The following is a 22,784-nucleotide window of genomic DNA, read 5'->3' on the forward strand; positions in this document are numbered from 1 at the left end:
GGCGCGGCGGCGCAGCCGAGTCGTCGATCTGTCGAGAGATTAATCGCCGGGACCGTTTTGGCGTCGCAGCAGCTTGCCGCCTTCGTCGCTCTGTCCCTCGCGCAGCCGCACGGAACGCCCGGCGAGTGCGAGGGAGACAGAACGACAACGACACAGTCGGAGTCAAACAACTGCAGGCTTCGTCCGCGCGGCGCGGCGCGGCGTGGCCGAAACGGGGACGGTGGCCCGTCACCGCTGCACCGCGGCGGCTCCACGCCCAGCAAGGGCATGCTTGACCTTTCGCGGCCCCGCGTGACAAATCCCGCGACGTTCTGTATGCCGCGCTGCGCAAGCGGTGAAACAGCAAAGCAGCGAAGCAGGCGTGCTTCACGACGGCTGCCAAACGGCGCGCCGCGCCGCGCCGCCCCGCCTTGGTTGCGCACGAGGCATTTTCGGCGGCGGGGCGGGGCGGGGCAGGGCGGGGTGAGGCGGGGCGAGGTGGGGTGAGGCGGGGCGGGGCGGGGCGGGGCGCCCTGCTTGCCGTGCATTCTGTGGGCCGCTGGCCGCGTCGACGTCCTTGCGGCCCAAGGGACCCTCTCTGTGGGGAGGGTCGGTCCGTACGCCGCCCGACGCGCCTCGCGTCGGTTTCCTTTCTGCTTCCCAATTGTAACGCGTCGGCCCGCCAGGCTGCCGCCAGGTGGGCTTTCACTGGGCGGCCCCGTCGCAGCGTTAGCAAAAGGACGTCAGCAGGTGGACCTCGAAGAGCCATTTCGTGTCTCTGTCTCTCAGTCGCGCTCACGGGGCGCTCCAGAACCGCTAGGCAGCAGCTGTTCCTGGTTTGCTTGGACTCGCCGGACAAACAGCAGTGCGAAGCCTCTTTTTTTGTCCTCCCATTTGGCGCCTTTTGGCGAGGCTGTCGATCTGCTTGCGAGCGCGCGTCGACAACCGCCTGCTCTGCTTTTCCCACGACCACGACGCGGCGGGGCGTGGCGGGGCGTGGCGGGGCGTGGCGGGGCGTGGCGGGGCGTGGCGGGGCGTGGCGGGGCGTGGCGGGGCGTGGCGGGGCGTGGCGGGGCGTGGCGGGGCGTGGCGGGGCGTGGCGGGGCGTGGCGGGGCGTGGCGGGGCGTGGCGGGGCGTGGCGGGGCGTGGCGGGGCGTGGCGGGGCGTGGCGGGGCGTGGCGGGGCCCCTCCTCTGGCCGCGCTGCCGCGCTGTTTCCCGACTCGGACGCCCCTTTCCTTTATCTTTCAATCACGCGGACGATCCGCGGTGGGCGTAGCCGCGTAGCCGCGTAGCCGCGTAGCCATGCGGCGGGGCGACGCGCGGCGAGCAGCGGGCTCACTCCGAGATGGGGTCTCTCCTCCGGGCTGTCCCTCTCGCACCCAAACGGGCCAGTCCTTGAGTGAGAGAGAGGTAGAGAGCGAGAGACTCGTACGGAGACTGCTGAATCCGTCTCCAGCTCCAGCGAGCCGCAACGTGCTCGATAGCCGTCTCTGTGAAACCTAAACACTGGGGGCAACGACCGCGCTCGTTTTGTGTCGATGTGACCGCACCCGGCACCTCTCGTAGGGAGTTCGGGGACTCGGCACTGGCGGCGCCGAGCGTCAGCCGACGTGTCACCCTAGTAAGGACGACCTCGTCTCGTTTTGCAGTGCAGGCGGGCATGAGTCGGGCCCGAAATGGCATACGATCATGTGTGGTCTAGCCCTTAATGGTAATGGTAATGAAGGTAGGCCGGCCCGCACAGCACCCCTGCTCGCCGGCACTGCCTACCCGCTGTTCGCAGGCGCTCTTGGCCCCCTCGGGACTGGACATCGGAGTGGGCTTTCTTCGCCAGCTCGCCGAGTCGTTGCCTCGATGTCGCGCCGTTTCCACGCGCGCGGCCTCGGCGCTCGGAGGCGCTGGGGAAGCGGCGGCGTCCCGACGCGACGTCGCGGCGCGTCGCGGTCGTCCGGATGATTGGCCGGGAATTGGATTTGTTTCCCGCGATGCGTTGCTCCGCGCTGCCCCGCCTCTCGGCTTTCTCCTCGTCCAGTGACTGGACTCCAGTCGCCCCAGTCAGTCCCACCCCGACGAGGTCATTCCCGGCGAATGATTGGCGCGTTTTACGGCGACGTCGTCGGTGGGCCGTCAAGCTTCGGCAGCCTTTGGCTCGCCTTTGCCAGCCTTTGCGACCCGACATGACGACGGGGTGACTGGGGCACCTGGCCACCGGCAGCCACCGGCAGCCACCGGCAGAAAAAAGAAAAGGGGAAAAAAGTAGTACGACACAGCGCTTAGGAAGAAAAAACCTTTTTACGAGGTCCGCGACACGAAGCACCTTTCCCAAGGGCCTGCCGCCTGGGATCGTTTCGCGTAGCTGTCTCTCTCGCACGCCCACGGCACGCCGCATGAGTGCGAGAGAGAAAGAGAGAGCGCTGCGACTACCGGTGTCCCCGCGCCGCTCAATCTCGGCCGCGCCTTTTCGTTGCTCCTCTCATTGCACCTGTCGTTAACGCGTGTCCATGTCCGCTTTTAATTGGCCCGTTAATTAAGCAGAAGATTTTGCCGCCGACAGCCGCTGATTTCGCTGGGGCGATCCAGCAGATGCAAAGAGGCTCCGCGAGTCGAACAATCCGTGTATGGACGCCGCGTCGCCGCGCCCGCAGGCCCGAAGGGCAATCCATCGGCACCTGTCTGCTGGATTCGAGTGCACCACGTTTGGAGCTCTTCCCGGCTGTCTACGAATCACGTAACGCCGAGGCCCGGCGCACAGTGGGCCAGAAGACCGGTGTAGGCGGCCAAAACTCTCGCCGCGTTTTGAGCTCCAGAGTCGCTAAATGGGACTCGAACCGAACGTGTGACCCACCAATGGATTCCTCGTCCGGAGAGCAATCCATTGGTGGGGTTGCACGTCCGGTTCGATTCCCATTTAGCGACTCTGGAGCTCAAAACGCGTCTAGAGTTTTGTCCGCCTCCACCGGTCTTCTGGCCCACTGTGCGGCGAGGCCCGGCGAGGCCAACGCGCTGCGTCGCTGCTTCCGGCTCGACTCGAACCATCAGCACCGCATTGTCTCGCCCGTCATTGCTTCTTCCATCAATCGAAAGGGAACGCTTTTATTTCCTCATGAATATTCCGGCCGCTTTGCGCGCCGCGGCGCCGCGCGGAGGGAGGCTGCTTTAGGGCTTGCATAAGTGGTTCTGACGGCCAGGCGGGTACTCGGGTACTCTTCGCCCCGACGGTAGCAGCGCCGCGCTGCCGCCGGCAGGATTGCCGGGAGGTCACTTCCCCCGTTTGCTGTCTTGAGAAGTTGTCTCTGTTCTGGCCGTTCCGGCGCTCGAGATGTTGGCGGGGAGGTGCGAGGTCCCGGGGTGCTTCGGTCCTTTCCAGAAATGGCCCCTCAAGGCGGGTCTTGAAAGGCACTGGCGCACTCCGTTCCTGGAACACTCTGCAGCTTTATTGTGAAATGAGTGCCGCAACGTATAGCCACTGGGACGCCAAGGAAGGATAAAACGTGAACTCTCGTTTATGTACACGAATGTGACATGATATTCAAACGAACTACGTGACACGATGATTCATATTCGAACGGACATGACGTCACATTCGTTGAGTCACAACAGTGCAAGATTTGGCGTTTTCCCGGCCGGAGTGGAACTCCTTTCCCTCCCTCCGCGGCGCGGTCCGGCCGCTCGCGTGGCGCCGTCGTCGACCCGCTGACCCGCCGGACTGTGGTCCGTCGCTCTGTCCTCTCTCTCTCTCTCTCTCTCTCTCTCTCTCTCTCTCTCTCTCTCTCTCTCTCGCACTGCCACGGGGCGCCCCATGAGTGCGAGAGAGACGAGAGAGCGACGAGAGCGATGGTCCGGCTGGCGTGCGGCCCCCTCGGCCCCCGGCGGAGCAGCGCGATGACGCCTTTCCCTCTTTTAAAACGAGACGGCTAGCTTTTGCTTTTAGCGCGGACGGCCCAAAACAGGCTGCCTCATTGCCCGGCTGTTCCGGCCGGACTCGCGGGACTCTCCCTCTGCAACTGGCCATCGGCCTGCCCTCGGACGGACAAAGTTTTACAGTAGTGTTGGTGAAGTATGATTGCACTAGTTTTCTCTCCGTCGCCGTCGCCAGCCAGCACCCAAAACTCAAACAGCAGTCGGTTCAAGCTACGTATTTCAAGTGAAGTCTGTCGTTGCGGCCGGCCTTCCCTCGGAATAGTGGACTAACTTGGACGACGTCGTCGGGTCCTTGTCCGGCCTCCCCTGTCCTGGAGGCACCTTGCGGGGCTTTCTCCGATGGACGCGGCACTACGTGGCACAACGTGAGGTGGGCCATCTGCCGCCCGTCCGCGCGTCTGCCCCAGTGACATCTCACCTCGCGGTCCGCGGCCAAGCCCGCGCCCCTCCGCGGCCGCAGACCTGACCGCAGCCAACTGGAGCATCCTTAGTTTTATCAACAAACGGGACTCGAGATTGCTTTGCGGCCGTTTGCTGTTGTTGTTGTTGCCGTCGAACGATTTGTGTTGTTTGGCCGTGACCTCTGGACGTCCCTCTGACGGCGGTGTCGATGTTGCAGGTGAGCCGCCACCCACGCCTCGCCACGCCGCGGTGCGCCGGGCCTCGCCCCCCGCAGCCGCTGACTCCATCACGGTGAGCTAGCGGAGCTTGCAGAGCTTGCGGCCTGCCATCAACGTGCCGATCTCGGTGGCAGCCGCGCCGTGCCGTGCCGCACGTATGGTGCGGTCTCGTCTCGAAAATTGAGGACCGCCAGCAGACCGATTCCGAGAGTCGTTTTCGTCGCTCTGTCTCTCTCGCTCCCATAGGGGGCGCGCCACGAGTGCGAGAGAGACAGAGCGACGAAAACGACTCTCGGAATCAGTTTGCAGGCCTATTCCGAACACTGTTCGCCCCGCGAGAGAGGCAGGGCGACGGAACCGCGCTCGTCGGAATGGGCTTCCCTAATTGAAATTAGCTGGCGATCCCAGTCCGGTCTGTTTGCCTTGGCGATGAGCGAGCCGCGTCGTTTCGGCCCCAAAACCCGCTCTGCGGTCCGCGTTCCGGGCGCGTCGCGACGCGAGGCGATGTTAAACGGATTGGAATCGGCCTCTAACGGCCGCCTTTTCCCAGTCCGCCTGCCCCGCCCCAGCAGACTGAGAGGCGTTTTCGTCGCTCTGTCTCTGTCGCACTCGTGAGGTTCTCCGTAAGGGTGCGAGAGAGGCGGAGCGACGAAAACGCCTCTCTGTGCCGTCGTGAAAATTAAACACGGACCGCGGAGTAAGGCAACGCCCCGCTGGCGTCGCTATGGCGTCGCTGAGCCGTGCCGCGGATAATGGGAAGCCTGGATGCTCGCGTGTGTTACGAAGTTACGTCGCGTTGTTGGCGTTATTGCATGTCTGTTTTCAAATTCAAATTTGCGCGCCCTTTGTTGGCGCCTCGGTGAGCATGTGTGTGTGTGGAAGGGGCCTTGCCTTGCGGTGTGCCTGCCGTGGTTCCCACCCTTGCTGCTGGCGCTACACGCTGGCGTTTCCAATACAATTACCTCTAGGCTGGGCGTAAGAAAACCGGAGTGTGCGAGTGGTTCCAAGGCATCCCGCCGAGGAGTTTTTCCGGCTCTGGCAACTCTAGCGCGGCCGGTCGGCAGACGCGTTTCCTTCCGACGCGCTTGGCTTCGTCTGGCCACTGGCCCAAGACAGCCAGCCCAGCTAGCTCTGTGTTCACGTCGAGGCGCTGCAGCTGCAGTGCAGACTCGTTTTCGTCGCTCCGTCTCTCTCGCACGCATGGGGCGTCCCGCGCAGGTGCGAGAGAGACAGAGCGACGTCAGTCTGCAGGCGCGGGTGCGTGTGCAATTTGCGTGCCTGCGGCCGACTGGGCTGCGTTTGGAGAGCGCCACCGCGTCTCCGCCTCCGCGCCGGCAGTCCTCGCCGTGTGCGCACACTGTGCGACAGAGGTGGCAGGCGTGTGCGGACGGTGCGGACGCACTCCGCGGCTGCGGCAAGACGAATGGGCGCGAGTATTGCACGTCGGCGTGGCGCATGGCGGCGGTGAGGCGGCGCCTTGTATCGCCAGCAGGCTGCTTCAATGCTTCAAAGACGGAGGTCTTTCTCTCTCGCACCCATACGGAACTTCGGCGGGCTCGCGTATGCTTCGCATCGGCGGCTGTTTTTGCCACGGACGCCACTGCACTAGCCTCTCGGCGGGGCGCTGCCTGCGCTTCCCGCGCCGTGACGTGGGGAGGAGGAGGCGGCGGAGGGAGGGGAGCCTCGTTGCGGCGTTCATTGAGGGCTTCGGGAGGCGCCGCGCTCCGCGGCCTTCAAACTCCGCGGCCGCTCAAAGGGATTCACTCCGAAACGAACAACGAGTGGCTGGGGCCGGCAAGGCGGCCAGGCTACATTGTCTGCGCGCTGCCCGCCGTGCTCCTCCGGGATGATGGTGTGCCCGCGATCCACTTGTGGGGTCCCTTCTGGTGCGCGGGGCGGGGCGGGGCGGCCCTCTACAACGTGTTATTTAAATTGTTAACGCACGATCGGACGTGAGTGCAGTGCAGGCCGTCATCAGTGCCGTCGTCGGTTCAAGGAGCTGGTCGAGGTAAGCGACGGCTCGTCGTCGTTTGGCGTCTTCGTGACGTCTAGGACAGCGAGCAGCGGAAATGCCCCCACGGGGGGGGGGGGGGCAAAATGTTTGTAGAGCGGCGGGGCGTCCGGCTGGCCACTCCCCTCCCTCCTCATTCGTATTCAAAACAATGACGGTGCCATCCCATTAATAGCGGGTAGCGTCCCGTTGCATCGGCCGCGTGCCCTGCAGGGCCTGCAAGCGGAACACTGTCTTTGTCGCGCCGTCTCTCTCGCACACTCTCGTGGGGCGGCGCCCCGCTGGGCCCGCTGGGGTGCGAGAGAGACAATGAGTGACGGATCGGAATCGTGCCAACTGCGCGCTGACCGCGGCACCAGAGGCGCTCTCGGAAATCGAGCCGAACCCCATGAATCCGAACGGAAAATGACTGCGAGCGAAAGTTGGCGTTTCTCACGGTGTGGTGGTACACGCAGCGCGGCGCCAAGAAGAGTTTGTTTACCGGCAAAAGCGGTCGCATGCGACACGCGCTGCGTGCCGTCGTTGACGTCCTGGTCGTCGTCCTGGTCGTCGTCCTGGCGTCGTTCTGCGCACAGCGAGTGCCGTCGCGGCGTGCATACTACATCTCCGGATGGAAATTAAGTGAGTCACCGCGGCGGCAGCGACACGCGGACACGCCGTCATAAAGTGTGGCGCGCCTACAAGCGCCGCGTGTTCCTCCCCCCCTCCTCTACCCCACCGCGGACATGGTGACCCCCCCCCCCTTTTCCTTACACGATAATTTGCACACAATGCGAAGCTAGGCCCTCGCGCACGCTTCGGGGGATGTGCTGGATGCGCAGGGCGGCCCCCCGCCGGGCACCGCCAGACTGAGTCCTCGCGAACGCCGCACTGCTCTTGGCCACTGCTCTCGGCCAGAGGAAACGCTTTCGGCAGAAGAATGCCCTAAACCAGTAGAGCGCCAGAGAGGGTCCTTCCACTCCACTCGGCATCAGTCTGCAGGGCTGCGGAGCGACGCGTGAGGAGTCGCGGCCCGCCGCGCCGCGCCGCTCGGTCGGCCGCCCTCCGCCCTGGCAACTTTCCATCCCAACAAGCCATTTATTCGTTGGCTGCGCTGGCTGCATGGCGCCCGCTGCAGCGTGCCCGGTGTCGCTGGTGTCGCTGTTGGCCGGCTTGACTTCCGCCGGGCGGCGCTGCGCGGTGCGGCGCGGCGCGGGGTGCATTCCTCGCTGGAGTGGCTGTCGATGGCGGTGACGGCTCGGAAAAGAGGATGCGGCTCACCGGCCGCGAGGACAGGCGAGGAGAGGGGCGCGGCGGCTTGCCGGTCTGATTACTTGGCCCCCGGCCGATCGAAGCATCCGCAGGCCGCAGTCCGTTTGTATGGAAATGTTTTTTTCGTCCGGTGGCTGGCCTGGCTGGGCCGGCTGGGCCGGCTGCTCTAACCATAGGGTCGTCCGATTCCGATCTCGGTAGTCGCGCGTCGGTCGACGCCGCGTCCGCCGCGCCGTGTCGCTTGCCTGGCAGTGAACAGTGGGCCAGAAGACCGGCGGAGGCGGCCAAAACTCTCGACGCGTTTTGAGCTCCAGAGTCGCTAAATGGGACTCGAACCGAACGTGTGACCCCACCAATGGATTGCTCTCCGGACGAGGAATCCATTGGTGGGGTCACACGTTCAGTTCGAGTCCCATTTAGCGACTCTGGAGCTCAGAACACGTCGAGAGTTTTGGCCGCCTCCGCCGGTCTTCTGGCCCACTGTGCGGCAGTGGTTCGGAGGGAGGCGAGGCAGGACGGGGAGTGGCTTTATTTTTCTGGCCCGCCGCCACGCCGCGCCGTGGCTGCAGGGCCCGGCGACGGGGGCCCGGCCTGTCGCCTCCGTGCATCTCTCTCCCTCCCTCTCGCACCGAGTGCGACGAGGACTGGTGTTCGATCGGCCGCGTCAATGAACAGTGCTACGTGCCAAAGTGGCCGCGTTAAACGGGCGGCATTCCTTTGCCTCTGCACTGCTCTGCACGCCTAGAGGCTTTCTGGCCTCGCCGCGGCCGTGGGCGGACGGGCCATCTCCTCGCGGTGCATCAGGGCTTCAGTGCTGCGGCGTGCTCTGCGGCGACGCCACGCGAGTGTGCCTCCGGTTTGGGAACGCCCGGTGTATCGCGCTGTGTAAGGCACTGTGGAGCCGCACAGAGGCGCACCCCGGGGGGCGGTTCAAGGCCTCAGTGTGAACTAACCCCGTGAAACGCCTCGGGCGTCCCTGAAACCGTCTCGTCACCCCTTCGCTGCTTGATTCACTGCGGCAGGCTTGGGGCCTCCCAGCTCCAGCCGGCTCCAGCCCCTCCAGAGCTCCTTCCTCGATGTTTTTCTCAGCCAGAACAATGCCCTCCGCGGGGCCCAGCCCAGCCCAGCCCAGCCCCGCGGCCGAGGCGCCCCGGCCGCCCCGCCAGACGCCTCCATCTGATGACGAACGGAATAGATGTTAATTGCGGTGCAGTCCCATTTATTAATCCCCAGAGTGCTAATTACTCGGCCCGTACGGCACGGACCGCGGCGCCGCGGCGCGGGGCGGGGCATCCATCACGCCGGGCCCGGCCCTCTGTCTCTCTCGCACCCGCGGCGCCCTGCGGGGTGTTGGGGGACGCCCAGAGTGCGAAGGAGACCGAAGGAGACAGGCGGCCTGCCGCGCGTGTCGCCGTGTTCGTCGCCGCGGTCCAGCGCCGCCGCGGTGCTCCGCGTCGCTTCGTGCTTCGTCGTCGCCATCCTCGGCCGGCGGGCAGCGCCGCGGAAAAACGCACCGAGTGCAGACTGGCTCTGTGTCTCCCTCGCGTCCCTGCGGGCCAGGCGGGCCACCCCCGAGTGCGAGAGAGACTGAGTGCGCAATCGCCGTGCTGGCGGGGCCCCGATGGGACGGCAGAGATAGCGCGCGCTAAGTCCAAATGCCGCCATATCTCAAGGCGCCAAATGCCCCAGCGCTGCGCGTCGGCTCCGCGCTGCCGCCGGCACCTTGGCCGCACAGTCGGCGGTGCACCAGCATGCTGGCGCGGAGTGTGGACGACGGCGACGCGAGTGGGGACTTGAACGCGGGGGCCCGGCAGGGTGACAGCCGCGACGGCTGTCGTTGGCTTACGTTCTGACGTTGTGCTGGCTGCCCTGGGAGAGGGGATCTACTGCCGGTTGCCGCGGTGTGTTAAATGAGAAACAGAAAAGAAACGAGAGGAAAAACATTCATTTTAGTATCGTCTAACTTTTCTATAGATTGGACGATTCTACGCACGTCCTCCTCCTGTTCATCCATCCATCTATCTATCTACCTGTTATGTTTTCAGCCCAGAGAGTTGATTCCTGTCTGGTGACGTACCTATACTGCTCCTCGGACGCCCTGAGTCATGCCGCGTCGACCCGCCACGCGTCTCGCGTCCGCCGGGACACATTGGGCCAGAAGACCAGTGGAGGTAGCTAAGCAGGACTCGAACCGAACGTGTGACCCCGCGGAACGCCCTGCGGACAGGGCTCCGTAACGTACCGTAACGCGGGTACGTTACAAAATTTGGCTGGTACCGTATCGTTTGATACACGGTTCGTTACGTTTTTGTACCGTGGATCAATTCATCCTCAGTGACGGTTCGGTTACAAACTGTAACGTTACGCTTAAACGTTACCTCAGTAGCGTTACAAATTTTGTCACGATCCGTTACATTTTTGACGCCGCGTTACGTTACAGTACCCGTTCCACCTGTGTACCATAGAGGGATACCGTAAGATGTTCAGTTACCTTTTGGAACGTTACGTATACCGTAACGGGAACTGCTTATGCTTGGGTACGTTACAAACCCCAGCCCCTCGATCGCCCCCCCCCCCTCCAAAAAATTTCACAAAGATACACAAATGTTGAGATTGAATGAGTTGTTGAGTGCGTTTTTTAGCAGTTCGAAGATGGAAGTGATGGTCGGCCAATGACCAACCGAAGGACCACTGCAGCCGCGGGCCAGACCTGAGATCAGGATGCAACAGCCTACTGTGTTCCCCCGCCCTCCCGTCTGGTGGTCATGGGGCGTCGCAGGGACTGCCGCGCCCGCAACGGAAACCCGCCCGGACCTAGTCAAAATGACAAAGAACTTACAAACGCGAGGCAAGCCCCGCGTCATGGCGCGCACGCCATCTAGCGGCTGGCTCGGGGCGGCGGCAATTCACCAAGTTAGCTTCTCGATGGCGCCCGGTACGGAAGGAGTTGGCTGAAAATCGTCTGCACTCGGTCAGAAGGTCTTCGAGCGAAGTCAAGTCTGAGACGGCGCAAAGAGCATAACAAGACGGCTGTTCGACGGTTTTGAGACGACTTTGAGACGGGAGCCAAACAGAAACAGCGTGAGCGGCGGGCGCGTCCGTGTCTTTTTCTCGTCGCAAAGTGGTCTGCGACTTTATTTATTCGAAATAAAGACGAGAAGCAGACATGCGGTTGAGAAGTTGAGACGGCAATGGGTCCACAGCGAGGAAAACGACGCGGCGGACGAAAACAAACCGCTCGAGAATCGATCCCCAGACCTTTCGCCTGAGATATCGGTGCTCGAAGCCGCAGGGCCAGAGCGACGTCTGAGAGAGGTGTGGTCTAGTAGAGTGTCATTCTGCCGGCGCGCTCCGAACTCAGCCATGCTGCGGCCTGCTGGCTGAACGGGCCAGAGTCAGAGTCCAGCGGGCGGGCCCGGGCCCGTCGCCGTCGCAAATCCGTCGCGAACAGCAGACGAGGTGCAGCGTTGCGATGTCGCCCTCATGGGAGACGGCAACACTGCTGGCCGAGCCAAATATCTTCTCCACTGTCGTAACAAAATAGCGTGAGCTTTTCTCTCCACCGAGGAAATGTTGTCGCTACTTCGGTAGCGGCTCGCGCCCACATTCGTCTGGTTCGTGGTTGGGGCCCGTGGCGGGGTAAGATTTTGACCACGTCACTATGGTGAAAGGGGAAATTTATGGGAGAAGTGGGCAAGGGTAACAGTGGCGAGGACGGGGGATCGGAGGTGCAGCAGTCTCATTTTCACAATTTTGGGCATTGCTGGAGTAACGTTACATTTCCGTTCCAAACGTGACCGTTCAATGAGTTCCAGCTGGAACGGTTCCGCGTAACGTACCGCAGGGTTAAACCAATCGTTGATAACGTTACTTCTGGGAGATAAGGGTATTGTACCGGTACCACGGCGTCCCGAGAGCTTTGATACTTTTCCCGTAACGTTACAGAACTACCTTTTTCACCGGGTACGTTATGCGTAACGTAACGATGGTTGCTTTGGAACTTGGTCTAAAACTTGTAACGTACCGGGTAACTGATGAAAAGTAACGACAGTTTTGTGACGTTACGGTGCCCTGCCTGCGGAACGCCCCGCGGAACGCCCTGCGGAACGCCCTGCGGAACGCCCTGCGGAACGCCCCGCGGAACGCCCCGCGGAACGCCCCGCGGAACGCCCCGCGGAACGCCCCGCGAGTGCGAGGGAGACAGGGAGCGCTGTTCGGGGACAGCTGCAGACGACCGCCGCCGCGCCGCCCGGATGATGACGTCCCAGTCGATGGTGCCCATCACGGTAATGACGGGGGCGACCGAGTCGTGACGCTCTCCGCTCCGCCAGTGTCTCGCATAAGTGTCGCCTAGGCCTCCTCGCTCGGCGCGGCTCGGCAAGCTCGGCGTCCAGGGCGACGGGGGTCATGAACTTGAACCTGCCGTGGCGGCCGTGGCGGCGGCCGGGATGAAAGGCCCGCACCGTTCTCCGTCGTCGTGTTTGCCGTCTGGCTGGAGGAACACCGCGCGCTCGAAAAAATATTTGCTCATCTTTCCTTCCAGCCAGCGAGTCAGCCAGCCAGCCAGCCAGCCAGCCAGCCGACAGGGCACGCGAAGAAGTGCGCCACCGTTTCATTAACTTTTTCTGTCCATCCAGTGCGGCCGAGTGCGGCCCCTGGCTGCCTCGCTGCTTTACCGCTAGCGTGCCGATTATGCCGTCCGTGCGAGTGGCGCGGCGCGGCGTATCGTGGTCGCGGCCTAGACGTTCCATTTTAACGCCGTCCACTGCCCCGCGATTCTGCGTGTTCCAGGAATGAGGATGTAGTGGAGCCGCGGAGCCGGCCGGGCAGCAAGCCTGGGCAGCCCGAGCACGCGGGCCGCGGCTCGAGGGGGGAGAGAGTCTGGCCGAGGGGCCGTTCGGCCGTGTGTCATCGCGAACGGAGTGTAACGGTATGCTCCTGCCCGATACGGCCGTGCGGACGGAGGCAGCCAGTCTAGCAGCAGCGTCTCGACAATTTGCTTCCAGAACGATTCGCTGGAAATGTGTGCCACGTTGACATTGATTGTGTGCGTGCGTAGAGTGGAAAGGAAGGGGATGTTCAATTTAAACCGCGCTCTGTTTCTCTCTCTTTTTTTTGCGAGGTTTCATTCGGATTCATCTCTGATTAGATACTGAGATGATTTATATGCGGAGCTCCTTCTGGACTCAGTTATTCAGGTTTGCTGTATCTCCCTGCCTCCCTCCCATCCTCCCTCTCTCCCTTTCGCGAAAATTCCTTTTTCTGTTTCTGTATGCATAACCGTTGGCAGCACGCGGCAGCACGCGGCCCCAGGCCCTGTTCGGCGTGTAATCGTGGAGGGTATCGATCACGTTTGTGGCGGCGGTGATCGGGTAACACGAGTCCATGCAACGAATCGCAGCGAATACACCGTGTTTACAGCACAGCCAAGGCAGGGCCAGGAACGGCCGGCACAGCCAGGCCGACACTGCTCGAGAAATCCGGAGTGGCGCGGTGCGTTGTCGGACGCCGTAGATCGGCTCGTTCCTAAAGCTAGTGGAGACGGTGTGAACTGGAGCCGGGGGCACCCCTCGCGCATCTCTAGCCGGGACGCATCTCTGAAACCCAGGGCTGCACTTCAGAGGCCGAGTGCCAGATGTACCCGGGTGGAACGAACTGTAGTCAAATCTACAATTTTAAAATGCATCTACAACTCTACAATAACTGTACTGCATCTGGACTCAAATTGAAATTTATCTAGTGTTACAAATGGCAGGCTGCATACAAAAAAATATATACTTAGACTGCAGTTGGACTTATGTAATTACAGCAGTTTAACTGTAGTGAAACTACAGTTAAACTACAGTTAACTACAGTTTTCTTGCAAATAAACTGGTAGTTTTTTTGTAATACTGCGGTCGAATCTGCAGTTTTGACTACGGTCATCTCTCGTTTTAAAAATAGCAGTTAAAACTGGAGTTGCGAAGTATCTTTTAACTACAGTTTAGAAAGGATTCGATCAGCACGCTGAGTAGGATTTTGTGCCTGCCTCGCCTCCCGGCGCACAAAAGGCCTGTCCCGGCCGGTGCCCCGGCCAAGGCCCCGTCGCGCTGAGGCCGAGCCGGCCTCACACACTCAAGGCGGGGCGGGGCTCGGGACGCCGATGGCGACGGCGGCGAGGCGCAGATCGAAGTCCCACGGCGCGCAGCGCGCAGTCCACTCGCGGCCGGCACAGCGAGCTCGCAGGGCTCGTCTCGGGTTACACCGGCTGCTAAACCGTCCTTAACGAGGCCGGGCAGGGCGCGGCACGAGGTGCACGTTTTCTCTTTTGTTTTTCTCGGAAACGCGGTTCCGGCGCGTGGCCGCGTGGCTCGAAAACGCGCCGCCCGCCCAAAGTGTGATTGTCCGTAATGAGCACGGCGTCGGCGACACGACGGCCACCTCCCGGAGTCCGGGACCGTCCGCGACCTGGAAGACGCGTTGCCTGGCGTTGCCTGGCGTTGCCGCACTGCTCGGCACTGCCCCGCCGTCCCCGTTTCGGACCGCCGCCGCCGCAGGCTCCTTCTTAGACCACTTGCTGTCGTTCGTGCCGGGACGCCTGGACGCCGCGACCTGATGACCCGGCGGGCTGCACGCCGCGGCCGCGCCGCGCTGCGCTGGCCGAGGAGGCCTCTAGCCGCCTCTAGCCGTTTATTAAACGGCTTTCACTCCCTGCTCCTCTCCACTCCACCCGCGCCAGGCCGCGCCAGGCTAATCTCTCTGCGGCCGGCGCCATTTCGGGCGGCCAAGGCTGCAGCGAGTTTTGTCTCGCAGCAAAACACGCGTCAAATCCTCGCCTGACCCCGTTGCCGGTGATGAGTCCGAGCACTCCGAGCACGCGGGGCACGCGGGGCGAAGCACGAAGCAGAGCAGCGGGCAGGCAGACCGCACGACCCCATCAGCGCCACCAGCAGGGCCAGCAGGGCGGGGCGCACAGTGGGCCAGAAGGCCGGTGGAGGCGGACAAAACTCTAGACGCTTTTTGAGCTACAGCGTTGCTAAATGGGACTCGAACCGAACGTGTGACCCCACGAATGGATTGATCTCCGAACGAGGAATCCATGGGTGGGGTCACACGTCCCGTTTGAGTCCTGTTCAGCGACTACTGGAGCTCAAAACGCGTCTAGAGTTTTGTCCGCCTCCACCGGTCTTCTGACCCACTGTGGGGCGGTGTGGCAGGACAGAGACTCCCTTCGCGGCCTCCTGGCTGAACAGCGCTTCGCACTCTCTCGCACCCTTACGGAACGCCCCGTGAGTGCGAGAGAGACAGAATGGCGGATGGCCCGCCCCAAGTTAGTGACTCCTCCTGGCGCTCCTCGGACGAGTGTGAGAGAGGAGGCTGCGCCAGGCCATGGCCAGGCGGTGTCGCTCGGTGCGAGCATTAGTGATTTCATGGCGCAGGATGCCGGGCGGGACGATTATGGAAAGCACGCGAAGCAGGCGAAGCGCGCCGTGCCAGAGAGCGTCTGTGGCGGCGAGGGGGCGAGGGGCTGATGATGATTTCCCCAAAGGTAACGAAGCCGTGGTGATGATGAGTCTCGCTTCGATCCCCGCCTCCCCCTCCTCCCCCTCCCCGCCCTCGCGCGAGGGCAAGGACCCACGCCGTGGACCCGCGATACCAGCCGAGCAGACTCATTCCGCGACGTTTTTTCTTTAATTGCACCAGGCCGTGCTTAATGGTGTTTGTTTTTTTTGTTCATGGAAATAACGGCAACGGCGAAGAAAATAACATCGACTTGAGATCGAACGATGCATGAAGGTGGACGGGACGTTTCTCATCCATTTTTTTTCTCGTTTATGAGAAATACTTTGTGTCTTCAGTTTACATGGTTTTCCGTGTCCGGCAACGTCCGCGCGGCGCCCCGCGTCGGAACTATCAGTGCGAGAAGAGAAGGCGAAACCGAAGGCCACGCCTGGGCTGGGCTACGCGGCCACGCCCCGGCGACTCAAGAAGAGCCATGCGCATCGCTGCGCGGCGCGGGGCATCGACTCCAGAGACTCCAGCTCGGCGGCATGGCCAATGACGTGGCTGGCCAGCGCTGCTCCGCCGAACAGTGTTTGCGTCGCTCTGTCTCGCTCGCACTCACGGCACCGCCCTGGGTGTGCGAGAGAGACAGACGCTGGCCCGCCCCCGCACTGCTGGAGCTGGAGCGCGCCGCGAGCACGAGTCTGGAGTCTCTGGAGTCCCGAGTGCGGAGATAGCATCGGGATTAGTCGTGCGTTGAGAGCGGCGCGCCGAGCAGGCCTCTTGGAGCAGGCCGGGTGGAGTGGAGTGAAAAGATTAAAGTCGCGGGGGAACGTCCGCGCGGTGGACGCGGCAAACGCGGCAAGCGCGCCAACATCCTCGGACTCTCGGACGGACACCTCCAGCTGGAGGCAGGGGAGGCTCCAGCAACTCCGGAACGGGCGGCGCCTCGTCTGGTCCGGCCGCACAGTGGGCCAGAAGACCGGTGGGGCGGCCAAAATTCTAGACGCGTTTTGAGCTCCAGAGTCCGAGCGTGTGACCCCACCAATGGATTCCTCTCGGAGAGCAATCCATTGGTGGGGTCACACGTTTGGTTCGAGCCTCATATAGCGACTCCGAAGCCCAAAACGCGTCTTGAATTTTGTGGCTGCCTCCACCGGTCTTCTGGCCCACTGTGGACCGTCCTCTCGGGCCTGTCTTGGGAGAGGTGGGGTTAACTGTATGACCCATTGAGCAGTAAAAACAATAACATTTTGGTCCAGCGTTGATCAGACTTCAGCGAGGACCTTATCGATTTTTGTTGTTATTGTTTTTGTTGGGCCGTCCGTAAGCAGGGCGTCCGAGACACCGCGCGGCTCTAACGGCGACGCGGCGACGCGGCCACGGCGGTGCAGAGATTCCTGCCTCGCTAATTGGAGCACTCGGCGTGTCGCGGTCCGGCCGCCTGGCTGCCTGCCTGGCGAAGGCACCGAAGACAATCGCCACAGGCAATCCGGAGGCACTAACCCCACCGGGGTCGCGGGGGTGGGCCGGCACGTAGTCACCCCCGGGGCGAACAGACGGAAGACAGACTGACAGACATGCTGACAGTTAGCTTGGGGATGCGCGTGACACCTGTTGACGCACCCCTTTACAGGTTGCCATAATTTTCCTGTTTTTGCTCTCGCCACTCGCAGCGTATGGGAACGGGTCGTATTATCTGCACAACGCCAGCATCGACATTCATTAGGATTGAGGCGAAATCAAACCGGACTTGTTCGCTTCCGACACACACACACACACATAGACACACGCGCGCGCGTGCGCGAGCGCAGGCACGTTCCGTAGCGCGGTTCCAGCGAGGCTTGTGCCTCCTTTTAAGGCGGCAGCCTCCACTTCGCCTCGATGATGGGCAGCGGGCAGGAGGCGAGGCGAGCAGAGGCGATGAGGCATAGCGGCCCAGAACCCGTGCGCGTCGGCCCGAGCGGTGCGACATGGGGGTCACACACACACACACACACGCGCGCGCGCGTACATCTCGGGTACACTGTAACTGCGAATTGCACAATAACACATCCATTCGTGCGGGACGGCAATGCCGGCTAATAAACTTGACTTTTTCGCCCGGAGCGTCCGCGCATGCATCGTTGCGGGTTCGAGTCCCGGCGGGCGCGCTCTTTCGGTCGCATAGGCACTTGCCGCGCACTGCGCCCCACCCTCGCCCGCGGCCGCGCCCAGGCCGCGCGCACACACTGCTTCACCTCGAGCCATCACGCGCGCGGCAGCGGCGCGCGGTGTTCTTATGACGCGACCTCCGCCAGATGTCGATGGCTATCGCCCGCACGCAAAAAAATAAATCGATTCAGAGCTAAAAAGTTAGCACCAGTGCTAATTTATCTAGCTCTGTAGGCCCAGCAAAATTTTTAGCTGCACAGCTAAAAATTATTAGCTGGGTAAATTTAGCTATGGAGAAAACGGAGATTAGTGGCAACTCTAGCTGCATTAGCATTGTAGAATTCTTCATGATTATGATATTTATTAGAAGGTGCGGGATTTTCTGTCTAAGACGGACCAGTCGTCCTGAGGCGTAAGGCTCCTCCGGGACAGTCGTGTCTCAAGAGACTTTAAAAATTGCTGACCATGGGTGATGTCACGGTGAGAACGTGGGGAGCATCCGTTCCCCGACTAACCCATCTCTCACTGCTAGCCATCAGCGCGAGCGAAGCGCCACGGAACGAACCTAGCCTTGCCCTATCTCCTAAACATTTTTGCTGCATTGTAAATCCCATTTTTGCAGCGATTGATTAGCACTGCAGCAAACTGAAGTAGCTGAATCCTCCAGAAATATAGGTTCCGGGAAAGCCGATCTCCGGCAGACCCTCAGCTAAAGGAGCAGCGCTACTCAGCAGAGGTCGCTAGCAGAGTTGCAATTTTTTTAGCTGTGGTGCTAAAAAACGCCAACTAAGAAAGTTAGCTCTGGACTGACTTTTATTTTTTTGCGTGCGGACGCCGTCGTACTACTACCGCACTGCCTACGCCGCGGACAAGGCGCACAAGGGCAGCACGGCGAGGCGCGGACCACCCTGCATCGCCACGCCGCCACCGCCGGCACGACTGACGGGCGTGTCTCTTCTGTTGCAGGATGACGACGAGGATGGCCAGGATGTGAGGGACCGCCCAGCCACGCGCGGTGGACCGCCGACGACCAGCCGGGGCCACGCCCTGGCCGCGCAGAGGGTAAGTACACTGTAGGGCCGCCAAAAAGTGGCGAGCGAAACACGTCCGGTGGGACGGTGACCGGAAGGGCTCGCTGATGATGATGGAGTCCCACGCGACACCTCGCCGCCCTCGCTGCCGGTGCAGCAGGCTCATTCAGAGAGTCGTTTCCGACGCTCTGTCTCTCTCGCACCTTGATGGGGCGCCCCCTGAGAGCGAGAGAGACAGAGCGACTCGCCGGCGGGCGGAAGCGTGGGCCTGCTGGACCGGGAAGGGAAGGGAAGGGAAGGGCCGAGGGCCGTCGCGTCGCGTTCCGGTGCGCTGGTGCGGTGCTGGTGTCCACGCCGTCCACGCCGTCCACGCGGCGTGCGCCATACCACCATGCCATGCCGCCATGGCACCGCCCGGCACCGCCCGGCACCGCCTCGCCGTTATGTTTGCATAGGCGATAAGGGAGGCCCGGGAGGCCCCGCCCCGCCCCGCCCCGCCCCGCCCCGCCCCGCCCCGCCCCGCCGCCCGGCCCGGCCCAGCCGCGGAGGACTGGCCGCACCGCACTGTTTGCAGAGGAGTGTACGTGATTTAAACGGGCCGATAAAATGAGGGCATTCCAGTGGGGGGCGCAGGGCACGGCACGGCGCACTGATATGCATGTGGCCGCTAGCGCCCGCGCTAGCGCCGGCAAGCCCGGCGCGGCCTGGCCTGGCCTGGCGAAGCGGTGTTCCGTTGCAACTAATCTGTAAGCGGCCAGTCCGCGCCACGCTGCCGGGGCTCCAGGCTTCGACAGGACTTCGCCGAACCGAACTTTGCCGAGCCGAGCACCGCCACCTCGCTCCCTGCTTATTATCCTGGTTTGCTGCGTTTGCTGCGTCACATGTATGGGGTGCTTGCAACTATTCCGGGAGCATCCTCTCGGTGTGAGGCAAATGCTCTCGGATTGAGAGCTCATGTTTTTCAGTGTGGGAGTCGGCCGGCGGAAGCGGCGGTCCGTGAGTCTGGGAGCGGAAAGAAAGGCGGTCCGTCGGGAAGGTCAGGGCCACTGCCACGGCCCGCCCCGCCACACGCCTCACGCCAAGGCCTGCCGCCGGAGGGAAGCCCCAATGGCCCATGTGGGGCTGGCGGCGCGGCGGCGTGGGCGAGGCCGTGGAGGCCAGGCCGGCCCTGCAGCCCCGCAGGCAGCCTCGCGATGCCTCCCGATGCATGCCGGTCGTAAATAAGCTTACTCGTGTCCGCTCCCTCCGCTCCACCCTCCCGGCCCCGTCGCGCGCGGCTAAAACCGTTCCCATTCAAGCGCGGTGTCGCCGTCGCCGGAGCACAGCGCTTTCGTCGCTCGCTCGCTCTCTCTCTCTCTCTCTCTCTCTCTCTCTCTCTCTCTCTCTCTCTCTCTCTCTCTCTCTCTCTCTCTCTCTCTCTCTCTCTCTCTCTCTCTCTCTCTCTCTCGCCCTCATGGGGTGTTCCGTTTCGGTGGGAGAGAGACAGCGCGACTGAAAACGCTGTGTGGAATCAGCATGCCGGCCGTTTCGAGATAGAGGCGTGGTGCCTACCCCGCAGGCGCGGCGAGGCGCGCGCCGCCGCCCCGCCCGAGCAGGCAGCCGAGCCTGCCACGGGCTGCCTGCCTGCACGCCTGCCTGCCTGCCTGCCTGCCTGGCTGGCTGCCTGTCTGCCTGCCAGCCTGCCACGCGCTGCCTGGTTGCCAGCCTGCCTGCTCGGGCAGGGCGGCGATATTTATGCCGATGTCGCCCGTTTTGCGAGGCGTATTTATAGCGCCGGCCAGCACAATGCCACCGCCACCGGGCTGGCTGGCTGGCCGGCTGGCGGGGCTGGCGGCACGGCACGCATCCGTGTGTCCGTGTGTACCCATGGGTGGCCGGGCGTGGCGGCCGGCCTGGCCCTGTATGTGTGCTGGTATAGGCGAGTGCCGTTACGGGTATGGACGGGCCCACTGGCCGCCTCTCCACGTAAGTGTGTGTGTGTGTGTGCGTGCGTGTGTGTGTGAGTGTGAGTGAGTGTGGGTGTGTGTGAGTGAGTGTGAGTGTGCTATGGCTCGCAGCTGCAGCAGGTGTCCTGCATAGTCCATAACCCTGTCCGCCGCATTCCTCGCTGATGCCGCTAAATCGCGCTGCTCCGCGCTGGCTGCGGCCGAGGCGGCGGCGGCGCTGAGGCGCGCTGCAGGTGTCATGGCCGCCCCGGCGCCGCCCCGCCGCCGCCCCGCCGGTGATGCATGTGCAAAACGGCTTTCGGACGTGTCCGCAATGTCATCGCGCCGCCTGGCAGTGCCTGGCAGTGCCTGGCCGCCGTCGCGCGGAGGTTTATCCACCCGCCGGGAAAGAAGCGGCGCGAGAAAAATGCGGCAGACACCGTCGTCGTCGTCGTCGCCGTCGTACTTCACCCTAACTGTGCCACCGCTAGCAGCCCAGTCGGCGCTTGCCGGCCCTAGCCGCCTGCAATTCAGCCTTCTCCGCCGTTGCGCAATTTCTTTGGACACAAAAGAAGGACGGCCGCTGCTTTGCCGCGCTGCTGCAGCCCGTTCTGTGAAATATCGCCCCCTCGTCATGGCGCGTCGTGGCACTCCGCGGCACTCCGCGGCGGCGCCGGGGCGCGCGACACGCCGTCCTGTTGTTGTAGACGCAGCCCGTGTTGTTGCAGTGCAGGTGTCGCCCGTCCTGGATCAAAGCGCAAAAAAAATTAATGTGAAGACAGTAATGTCGTTTGCTCTCGGCGTTGTTCTGTTTAATTCCGTAAGGAGAGGGACAGAAAAAGTTGAATTCTGTATGAAACCCTCTCCAGCCTGATCCAGGAAAGAGACGGGTGACTCTTTCCGCCCTCTTCCTGCTGGAGCGGCTCTGCGTGTAGTGTTTGGGATCGGGCGGGCTAGTGACAGAAACGCTTGCCCGGGTGCCTTCGCCAGCTAGCCCGGCCCGGCCCGACCCGGGGTCGGGCCGCCTAGCCCGGCCTTGCCCGGCTCACCCGAACAGCGTCGCCGTCCAGTCGACGCGTCGCGCTCGTCAGTGGCTAGAGCCAAGGGAGCCAAGTGAGTCAGGCCGGTGCCGGCCGGAGCCGACACCTGTCTCTCTCACTCCTTTACCTGCATATGGGAGTAAGAGAGAGAGTTGCCGGCCAGCCGCAGTCGGCTCGCCTGTCGGTGTGCTCGAGCAACGGCCGGAGGCGGCTGGCTGGGCGGCGTCGCAACGCGCGTCACCCGCAGTGGTTTGGCGTGGCCCAGCTGTCTCCGAGACTCACGGGCTGCATCCGCACAGTCCCGGGCAAGCCGCAAATTCTTAGCCCGCCCGATCCCAAACTCTACTGCGTGGCACGGCGTGGTGCTGCACAGTGGGCCAGAAGACCGGTGGAGGCGGCCAAAACTCTAGACGCGTTTTGAGCTCCAGAGTCGCTAAATAGGGCTCGAACCGAACGTGTGACCCCACCAATGGATTCCTCGTTCGGAGAGCAATCCATTGGTGGGGTCACAGGTTCGGTTCGAGTCCTGCTTAGCGACTCTGGAGCTCAAAACGCGTCTAGAGTTTTGGCCGCCTCCACCAGTCTTCTGGCCCACTTGCCAGGCATGCTGCCAGGACGCGGGGGCCGCGGGGGCCGCTCCCGGACAGTCGCCCCGTCCGTCTCCCCCGCACCCCGCCACACGCTCCAGGAGTGCGAGAGAGACGGACAGACTGGGCGGAGCGACGCAGGCGCCGTGCGGAACCAGCCCCGCTGGGCCGCAGGGCCGGGTATGCGGCGCCCTCTTCGAAGTGGCATACATTCCTACGGCGCCTTGGAGCCGCCGCGCCGCGCCGCGCCCTGCCCGGCCCTGCCACTCCAAACCCGATGTGCTCCTCTCATGCAAGAGCTTTCCCCGCCGCCTGCCGGTGCCTGCCGGTGCCCGCCGTGCCCGCCGTGCCCCACGGACAAGAGGATGCCCTTCCCCTCCCCGCCCCGCGCCCTTCGCCCCACGTCTCAATCCACACCCATGCCTCCTCTTTCGCACTTTCTCTGCTGTTCTCCTGCTGCTGCCTCTCCGCCTCGTCACAACGACGACAACAACAACAACGACGACGACTACAGCAGCATCAGCAACAACAACAACAACGTTAGCAGCAACAACAACAGGAAAAGCTGCAGCGATCGACAAAGGATCAGGCCAGGCGGCAGGCGCGCGGGGAGGGGCGGGGGCGGGGCTGCACTCTAAACTGGCGTCACTTTGGATTCGCGGCCAAGCGGCCAACGAGTCAATCGAACTGCAGTGCCACAATGGGGAGCGGGGTCGTTAGCGAGCCCAGCGCCTGCCTCGCTGTATGTGTGTGTGTGTGTGCGTGCGTGTGGTGTGTGTGT

At 62.8% G+C, this 22,784-nt stretch overlaps 1 protein-coding gene across 1 annotated transcript in view; it reads left to right on the plus strand.

The window, feature by feature from the left end:
- LOC117650562 (cadherin-99C) overlaps positions 1-22,784 on the plus strand; it is a 78,966-nt gene that overhangs the window by 32,550 nt on the left and 23,632 nt on the right. The window contains exon 2 of the mRNA XM_034394080.1: positions 18,385-18,482. The gene's annotated coding sequence lies outside the window, so the exon portion shown is untranslated. The remainder of the gene's footprint in view (positions 1-18,384; positions 18,483-22,784) is intronic.

This window comes from Thrips palmi, unplaced genomic scaffold (genome assembly GCF_012932325.1).
Source record: "Thrips palmi isolate BJ-2018 unplaced genomic scaffold, TpBJ-2018v1 HiC_scaffold_5, whole genome shotgun sequence".
NCBI lineage: Eukaryota > Metazoa > Arthropoda > Insecta > Thysanoptera > Thripidae > Thrips > Thrips palmi.